Source organism: Equus asinus, chromosome 3 (genome assembly GCF_041296235.1).
Source record: "Equus asinus isolate D_3611 breed Donkey chromosome 3, EquAss-T2T_v2, whole genome shotgun sequence".
Lineage (NCBI taxonomy): Eukaryota > Metazoa > Chordata > Mammalia > Perissodactyla > Equidae > Equus > Equus asinus.
Window position 1 is genome coordinate 117,270,580 of NC_091792.1, and position 10,385 is coordinate 117,280,964.

At 36.0% G+C, this 10,385-nt stretch overlaps 1 pseudogene; it reads right to left on the reverse strand.

Annotated features, from left to right (window-relative positions):
* Positions 1 to 375: 375 nt before the first annotated feature.
* On the reverse strand, positions 376 to 1,056 carry LOC106823700 (large ribosomal subunit protein eL14 pseudogene; annotated as a pseudogene).
* Between the last annotated feature and the right edge of the window lie 9,329 nt (positions 1,057 to 10,385).

Consider the following 10,385-nt stretch of genomic DNA (forward strand, 5'->3'; position numbering starts at 1 on the left):
CGTCGGTTCGAATCCTGGGCGCGGACATGGCACTGCTCGTCAGACCACGCTGAGGCAGCATCCCACATGCCACAACTAGAGGAACCCACAACGAAGAATACACAACTATGTACTGGGGGTGCTTTGGGGAGAAAAAGGAAAAAATAAAATCTTTAAAAAAAAAAAAAAATATTAACCCTTTCTCCAGCAAATCCAAAAAGGGTTTAATGCTAATTTTAAAGAAAAGTAATTAAAGGAACTTTGTGCAGAATCAATATTTAGGGAGGAGTGTTAACAGACGATACAGAAAAGCAGATAAGGGGGCAGGTTTATTATGTGAATCTCCAGGAAAGTTATAGAATTTTGGCTACGTAAAAATATTTTGTAAGCTATTATTTATTTATTTTTCAAAAAGAACCTTTGCGATCTTTGTAATAGCCTCTTATGCTCTTCTGCTTTCTTATCAGATGCCTTTGGAGCAGGTGCTCTCTGGGCTGGAAATTTCTGATCCTTCTGAGCTTTCGGAGGTGCTGCCCTCCAGCCTGCAGCTTTCTGGGCAGGAAACTTCTGTTCTGGGGCCTTCTTGCCCACAGCAGTCATCTTTTTTGCTGGAATCTCTGCAGCAGCTGCTCCAGCTTCCCCCTTAGCAATAAGTGGTTTTCTGGGAGAAGCTTTTAGCAGAGCTGCCTTTTGAAGCTTCCTAACTTCAAACTTGATTATTCTGTTCCTCATTTTCTTTGCTTTCATGACTGTATAACGATCAAAATCTGTCATCTTGGTTTTCCTTTCTCTGGCTTCAATCTTGGCCTATTGTGTGGCTGCCCACTTTGTGGACATCTGCCTTCTGCCAGGCTTATCGGACATACTTGTGGTGGATGCTGTGTGGGTACTTGAGGATGAAGTCAGTGAGCTGCGCGCATTTGAAAGGCACAGCCTGTCTCCTCACCTGAGTGCAAGGTCCATCAACCAAAGCTCTTTTCTGACCACTAACATCTACAGTCGCGACCAGCTTCCAGCATGAGGCCCAAAGGAGACACAGGCCACATAGCCAATCTCCACAAAGTACCTGGACATCATGTTGGAACATTCAGAGAGAGCTGTAAGTTACAATTTAGTATAAAATTATGAAGTAACTGTTACTACTATTGCTATAAGTTTCAGTTATTAATATTTGAAAGTCAGATTTCAGATTATTAAAAGAAAAAATGTTCAGACAATTAGAATGGTTTAGCAACAGAATGAAAAATGACCTGGATGAACTCCATCCCATCACTGAAGTGTCCAAGCAGACAAACTGTAATGAGTGCTATATGTATATGTGTATGTTGTGGATAGGGTTGTACTTACGCCCATATAACCCATACAATTGGTTTACCTATTCATTCAGTTATCTTTCACACTTTCATTGAAAGTCTACTATATATAAGATCCTGTGATATGTACTTGGTGAAAAACATTGATGAACAATATTACCTTATAGTCTAATAGAGGTGATAAAATATGCAAAGAATGTAATATTAAGTATAAACATAGTTTAGGAAGGGGAAATACTTCTTTTAGATAGCACAATCAAGTAAGACTCCATGAGGAAATTGCCATTAGAACTATTGCTGGGTGGGAAAGTTTTAGACATGTTGGTGAGGAAGGCAGTGGTAGTATATATGGAAAGATGGGAAACAAATTATAGAGTTTAAATCAGGCAAATCAATACAGTAAGCTAAGTTTCAGAAGCAGTCATGGGAAGAAAAGTGGGAGAGTAAACCTCGATATAAGTTTTGTAAAGAACAGCATGTCTTAATCTAAGAAATTTGAGGACTGAATATTATATCACAAGAGATTCATATATCATATTATTTGAAATGTTTACTCTCGAAAGAAGAGAAAGGAGAGAATATTGGAAAGAACATTTTGAATCAGGAAGCCCAAGAAAGCTTATTAAAATTATTCAGGGAACAGAGAACTTGTGTAGTAGCTATGGAAATAGAACCATGAGATGGTGTGAGAGCCACTGCATGTGTAGAATTAAGAATTCTTTCTAGGCTGGCCCTGTGGTCTGGTGGTTGAGTTCGGTGTGCTCCCCTTCACAGCCCAGGTTCGCGGTTTCGGATTCTGGGCACAGACCTCCACCACTTGTCAGCCATGTTGTGATGGTAACCCACATACAAAATAGAGGAAGATTGGCACAGATGTTAGCTAAGGGTGAATCTTCCTCAGCAAAAATTAAAAAAAAAAAAGAACTCTTTGCAGCTGAATGGCTATATGCAGAGTGGTACGTAGAATAGTAAGTGATGATGAGACTCTAAGCACGTTGATACTATTAACAAAAAGACAAAATTAGAAAGAAAAGGAAATTGAGTGGGAGATACAACTGGTTTTATTTGGAACCTGTATAACCCAGATGTCAGCTGAGGTAGTCTGTGAAGATATTTCAATCAAAATGGCAAGAATATCTAACTATATGGGCTATTTATTCCTTTGGAAAAGATATAGTGAGGGGTCTGGGTAACTTTTACCAATTTCACTTAGTTCTGTGTTTCAGCTTCTGTTAAAAAAAACTCACTTTACAGAAAATATTTTTATCTTATGCATGCTGATTATTCTTCACCATGTGGACACGATCATAAAATTTAATCCCCTGCATAGTAAAGTTTCTGGCATATTACCAACCACTGAAAAGAAAAATGTGAAAGAGAAGAACTGCCAAACTTACATATACATAATGTTTCAGCAAAAGGATTATTTAATCACAGGTAGACTAGTCTTATAATTAATTTTTTTTAACATATAGTTCACTCAGTCATATATTACAATCAGACGATGTCACGAATTCTTAAAGGTTTTTCTCAACCAACATAAGGGAAAATATCTATGTCCTTCTAGACCCTGAGTAAATTAATAAATTATTTTGATTGACAGCAATGAGCATTAATCACACATTTTGTTTTCCTTGGGGGTGCTGGATAGTTTCTAAGATGGCACATAGGGATCCCTAATTCCTATCATTCACACTCTTATGTAATAACCTCCCCTTGAGTGTACACTGAATGCAGTGACACACTTCTAACAAATAAAACACAGGAAAATATTATATGATGTCACTTCTGAACTTAGTTTACAAAAAGATTGTGACTTCCATATGATTGTTCTCTCTTGCTCTGAGAAAAGCCAACTGCCATGTTGTGATCTACCCTAGGGAGAAGCCACTAAGCAAGAAATCAAAGGATGTCTTTGTCTAACAACGAGTGAGGTAATGAAATTCTTAGTCCAAGAGCCCATGAGAAAGTGAGTCCTTTCCAAAATTACTTGAGTCAGCTTGGAATTGAATGTTCTCTCATTCAAGCCTTCAGATGAGACCACAGGCCCAGCTGACACCTTAACTGCAGTCTTGTGAGGGACCTTGAGGCCAAGGCGCTCAGCTAAGGCAAGCCTGGTTCCTGATCCACAGAAAATGTGAGACATTTAACGTTTATTGTTTTAACTACAACATTTTGGGATCATGTGTTCAACAGCAATAGATAACTAACATGTTGGAGGATGTTCAGAGATGAGCTTCTTCTATTCCGTAAAAGAAATATTTCTTAGAAATATTTCAAGCATGTAAATGTTATCCTGGCACTGAACAAAATAAAGATATGAGATTATCCCATACTTTTGTTGTATATACTTTTTAAAATTTATATAAATTACCTCTTGGGAATAGAACTAGTCAAGCCTTGCTATATTGTATCAGCTAATGACAGCTTATGAAGACTTTTGCCCCTGGAAGACTTAGCCTGTTTCATAAGATTATCTGAGGATCTTTGGACACAAACAGACTTTGCTGAAGCTCTGAAGAGATAAAGCGCATTTACACTGTGGAAACGTGAACAACATAGAAACAGACAATATTCATTCTGTTTACCTAAATGTCCTAGGTTACTCTACACTTTCAGATTTCAGACTCCTACCACGTTACCTCAACTTCTTTCTGCTGTGTTACCCCTCTCTGCTTATTTTTATCTGCTTCTACCCACCCCAAAATTATTTTTCACTTATTTTTAGAGCCAATTTATTTTGATTACTTGCTTCTGGCAAATTTATGCCTTCATTTTCTTATTCTCCACCTACAAGTTTCTTATAAATGTATTTTTCCAAACAAGAAAAATTTCTTCCAGATGACTAATTCTAATGACAAGTTGTTAAGATAATATTTGTTTTTTGCCCAGGAACATTAGATTTGAGGGATCAGCTAGCAACTTAGTTATCAGTTCATGCTTTAGAAAAGATTGGTTATATAAGATAAAGTTATCCTCCAGAGAGAAGCTGTCCTCAAGACAGGTTAATTATTTTAGTTTAGCAATGGCAAAAGGAGGACTACTGAAGGAATGAAAAAGGCCCCCAAATCAAACTCATTTTATTTTGGGACCTCCTGATTGTAATCAATTAGTTGTTTTTTCCTCCTCAGTTTGACACTGAAAATAAGCTTCATAAAAACAATTTAGAATGTTATCTCACAGTACAGTACCACTCAGAGGATAAAATCACTTCCAAATTGACACTGTAAATTTTACTGCAATGAGGTAAGAAGAAATCTTTTGGATCTATGTGAGCCAGAGGGATGAATTCTGGCTAAGGTATTTTGTAAATAATGTGATAAAATCACCTTTAAGAAAATAACAGTTTTGACTTCCAACCAGGATGGAGTAACAGACCAGAGTTTATCTTCTTTCCTAAAACAACCAAAATCTGGACAAAATACATAAAACAATGGTTTATGAGACACTTTACATCAAGCAACAAAAGACAGTGATCAGTGAGACCAGAAAAAAAACAAAGTGATCTTTGTGATTGTCCTAACTTAGCTCTTGAGAGTTCCCAGCCAAAGCACAGGCGGAGGGAATCCAGGTAGGGCCCAGTAGATTCCCTTAGTTGGAGTGAAAGAGTTGAGAAGATAGGGAGACTGAAACAACTACACTTTGCAGGACAGAATACTGGAGAGGAGAATATTGCACAAAGAGAAAACTTCAGAGATCTGCAGAGAAATGGTGTTGAGTATTTCTCTGAGTACTGATCATTGCATGTATAAGAGGAACTTACCTGAGGCTGGAGAAGGAACCACCCTGAAAGGGTTGGTGGGAACAGTGTTCAGTGCTCACAGAAGGCCAAGGATAGGACCTGTTCTCACTAGCCAGAATGGACCTAACCTCATGATTCATGAGACTTCAGACAGAGTACACAAAATAGTCTTCTATAGGTCATGAGGAATAAATAGTCCTACTCTGAGCACTGCACTGATCCCACCCAATAAATCTTAATAGGAAGATCTGAAAGTTTCAAACTACTTCCAAGTAACTTCACTGTGTCCTAGGACTATGTTCAAGAATACTAAAATATTTAGTACCCAAAAAGTTAAAATCCACAATATCTTGAATCCAATAAAAATTACTGGACAATACAAAGAAGCAGGAGACTCTGATGAACAAAAGGAAAAGAATCAGTCAATCTAAAACAAGATAGGATTGATAAAGATGTTAGACTTAGAAGAAAAGACCATTAAAACAGTTATTATAATTATGTTGCATATATTCAAATGTTAAGTAAACAAATAAAATATGTAAAAAAAGTCATCCAAATAGAAATTCTAGAGATGAAAACTACAATATTTGAGATGAAAAATATACAAGATCAGATACAAGGCAGAATAGACAATAAAGAAAAAACAATCAGTAAACTTGAAGACTGAGCAAAAGAAACTAAAAATAAAATATGCAAAAAATAAATCAAAATAAAGTACATGAAATTAAAATGAAAGAGCAGGAAATACGTGAGCTATGGAGAAACTTGAAGTATCTTAATATACACAAGACAGGGGTCCATTAAGGACAAGACAGAGAAGGGGCAGGACATAAAAAATATTTGAAAGAAAAATCGCTGAATTTCTTACAAATTCGACTAAAACTGTAAGCCTCATGCAGGCCATTGAACTCCAAGCATTAAAAAAATGAAGAAAACTACAAAACCAGTAATAAATATAAAATCTTAAATTCATTCAGTGTAAAAGACAAGAGAAGAACTAAGATAAGATGACAGAAGATTTCTCATTGGAAAAACCAAGTGAGAGGAGAGAAGAGCGCTATCTCTAGAGCATTGAAAGAAAAAAAAATGTAACCTAGAATTGTATACTGAGAGAAAAATGTCTTCAAAAAAGTAAGATGAAATAGGAGTATTTCAAATATGCACAAACTCAAAGAATTCCTCAGTACACTGTAAGAAATATTTTAAAAATTATTCAAGAAAAAGAAAAGTACACCAGATGGAAATATGGATCCACACACAAAAAATGAAGAGCACCAAAAATGAAAACTATCTGGGTAAATATGTAAGATTTTTATCATTATTTAAAGATCTTTAAAAGAGAATTGACTATTTAAACAAAAAAGTATTAATAATATAGTGCAAGGTTTATTAAAGGTAAGAAAGTAAAATGTTTAACAACAATAGCATGAAGGTCAGGAAGGTAGAAATGTAAATTTATTATTATAAGGTTATATACTTTTCATAAATTGTATAATGTCACTTGAAGTTAGACTATGAGAAGTGAAAAATGTATGTTATAAAACATAAAGTAACCACTAAAATAATAAAACAAAGAGTTGCAGCTAATAAGCCACCTAGGAAATAAAATGGAATCATAAAAAATAATTAATTTATCCAAAATAAGACAGAGAAAGAGGAAAAGGGGAACAAAACAAAAAGAGGGTAAATAGAAAACAAATAGCAATAGTAATATAAATAATAAAAACAAATTTAAATGACAATATACAAAAAGCAGAGATTCTCAAATTGATTAGAAAAATAAGATCAAATATATATGCTGCCCACCAGAATGAACTTCAAATATAAAACACAGGTTATAAGTAAGAGGATGAAAAAAAGATATAACATGCTAACATGAATCAAAAGAAATCTAGAGGGGCTATAGTATTATTAGACCAAATATATTTCAGAACGAAGAATATTGCCAGGGATAAAGAAGGTTATTTCATCAAGAGAACCTAATAGTCCAAAATGTCTATGCACATAATAAGAGAACTTCAAGATAACAAAACTTCAAAAACTTACAGAATTGCAAGGAAAAATAGACAAATTCACAATTACAGTTAGACATTTCAATGTTATTTTCTCAGTAATTAACACAAGTAGATAGATTATTAGTAAGTATATATAAGACTTGAACAACAATATCAACCAAATTGCCTTAATTGACATTAAGAAAACATTTCTTCCAACAATAATGGAACATACCCTATTTTCAATTACACAGAAAATAGACAATATTCTGGGCCATAATACAAGTCTCATTAAAAGGTCCAAGTCATGCATTGTATGTTGTCTGAACACATGGGGTTAAATTAGAAATCAGAAAATAATTATCTCTGGACATTCTTCAGACACCACTAAGTAATCCATGGCTCAAAGACAAAATCAAAATGCAAATTAAAATGATTTTTAACAGAATAAAAATGACAAAATACATATCAAGTTTTCTGGGATGACATAAAAGCAATACTTAGAGAGAAGCTTACAGCACTAAATGGTTATATAGAAAGAAGAAAGATACCAAATCAATGACTTCAGATTCTACCTTGAGAAACTAAAAACAGAACAAATTAGACCCAAAGTAAGTAAATGAAAGGAAATAATTTTAAAAGTGGAAATCAATGAAATAGAAAACCAAAACAATATAAACTAAAATCTTACTTGAGAAGATAAATAGAATTAATAAACCTCTAGGAAGAGTAATTAGGAAATTAAAAGTTAGAAATTACGAACATTGATACAAGTTCTCCAGATATTGAAAGGATAATAAGACAATGTTATGAACAAATTTATGCCAAAAAAAATCAGCAACATAGATAAAATGTAGCAATTCAATGAGAGACACAAAATACCAAAGTTTGCTCAGGAAAGATAGATAACCTGAATAGTCTTTTAGCTATTGAAAACATTGAATTTGTAATAAAAATTTTCCAAAAACGAAAACTCAACGTGCAGATGGTTTCACTAGTGAATTTTATCAAGCAAAAATTTAGAGAAAAATACAATACCAATACTACATAATCTATTCCAGAAAATCAAAAAGCAATGAGCAGTTCAAAATCCATTCTAAAAAGCCAGAATTACTTTGATACCAAAAGTAGACAGAGATAAAAATAAAACTGTAGATCAATCTCTTATGAAGATAGATGCAAAAACACAAACCAAAGAGTGATGTCAGCATCATGGTGGAGTGAACTTGCCCAGGACTCTCTACCCTCAACATACAATGAAAAGGGACATCCATACTCCAACAGAGGACATCCTAACACAACACAAAAACATCAGAGAGACATGCAGCCATACGATGGAGGGTGGAGAGGCTGGAGCCCCCCCTCAAAGGAACTGGAAGGGGGTAAGAGAGAACTTCACTCCTTCTCCTAAAGACTGTGATCTGTGACCACAGGAGGCTCCAAGAGGCAAGAAACGGAGGAGAAGAGGTTCATTCATGGGAACATCAAGGACCCCTGAGGGCCTGTGCAGCCTAGAGGGAAGACGTCTACTGGGGGGAGAGCTTTCACGGTGAGGCGGGGGGTGACCTCATCAAGCCAACACCCCAGGAGACTAGATATTGAGAGCAGGGCAAGAAAGCCTGGAAAGCACGCAGGAGAAAGAGCCCCTACCCCAAACGCCCAGTGCCCACTTCACAGCCTGGGATCTCAGCTGAAGGCAGAAGGGTCAGAATATGTGGCTCTTGACCCCCACCCAGTGGTGATAGGCAGTAACTGCAAGCAAATAATATCAGGATGCATAAGAGCCAACCCACCTCCTCTAACAACATCAGACACTACATCAAATCTCCAGACCAGAGAGAAAATGACAAGCACCCAAAATTCAGTCCTGAGGACACAGAAATATGTAATCTAAATGACAATGAATTCAAAATAGCTATCATAAAAAACTCAACTAGGTAAAAGAGAATGTAGAGAAACAATTCAACTAGTTCAAGAGCTACTTCACAAAAGAGATTGAAACTATAAAGAAGAATCAATCAGACATATTAGAGATGAAAGACACAATGGAAGAGATAAAATAAAATATGGATTCCCTGAATGCTTGAGTGGACATCATAGAGGAACATATCAGCATAATCAAAGAAAGACATGTTAAATGCTCCAGACAGAGGAAGAGAGGGAACTAAGACTAAAAAGAAATGAAGAAAGTCTCTGAGAAATATCTGACTCAATTAGGAATTGCAGCATAAGAATTACTGGTATTCAAGAAGGAGAAGAGAAGGAGAATGGAGCAAAAAGTGTGTTCAAAGAAATAATAGCAGAGAACTTCCCAAACCTAGGGAAAGAGAGGGAAATGAATGTGGAAGAGGCTTCCAGATCTCCTAGATTTGTCAATATAAAAAGACCTACTACAAGGCATATAGTAGTAAAACTGACAAAAATGAATGACAACGAAAGAATACTCAGGGCAGCAAGGCAGAAGAAAACAACCTACAAAGGAACCCATATCAAGCTTTCAGTGAATTGCTCTACAGAAACCTTACAAGCTAGGAGAGAATGGAATGACATATTCAAATCTTTAAAAGACAAAAACTTGGGGGCCGGCTCCATGGCCGAGTGGTTAAGTTCACGCGCTCCGCTGCAGCGGCCCAGGGTTGTGATCCTGGGCGCGGACATGGCACTGCTCGTCAGGCCACATTGAGGCAGCATCCCGCGTCCAACATCCCACAACTAGAAGGACCTGCAACTAAGGTATACAACTCTGTACAGGGGGGTTTGGGGAGATAAAGCAGAAAAAGAAAAAAAAAAAGATTGGCAACATTTGTTAGCCCAGGTGCCAGTCCTTAAAAAAAAAGAAGATTGGCAACAGTTGTTAGCCCAGGTGCCAATCTTAAAAAAAAAAAAGACAAAAATTTTAAGCCAAGAATACTCTATCCAGCAAAAATATCCTTCAGATATGAGAGAGAAATAAAAATTTTCCCAGACAAACAAAAGCTAAGGGAGTTCATAGCCACAAGACCCCCCCTACAGGAAAGCCCTCATATCTGGAAAAAAAAGGGAGAAAGGGATCACAAAACAGAGAGTAAAGAGATAAATAGGTAGACAGAAGCAGAATAAGATAGCAAATATTCAAGCATAGCATTAAGCTAAAGGGAAGGAAAACACCAAAAACAAAGATAATCCTGTCGTTTTAACCACAAATTCACAACACAAGATGGAATAAGGTGTGAGAAAAACAACTTAGGAGGGGAGGAGAAAAGAGACTGAATAGGTTTAGACTAAGGAAATAAGAGGTTATCAGAAAATGGACTATCTTATACACAAGATTCTGAATACAAACTTCAGGGTAGCCACTAAACAAAAAAAAGCAGAACA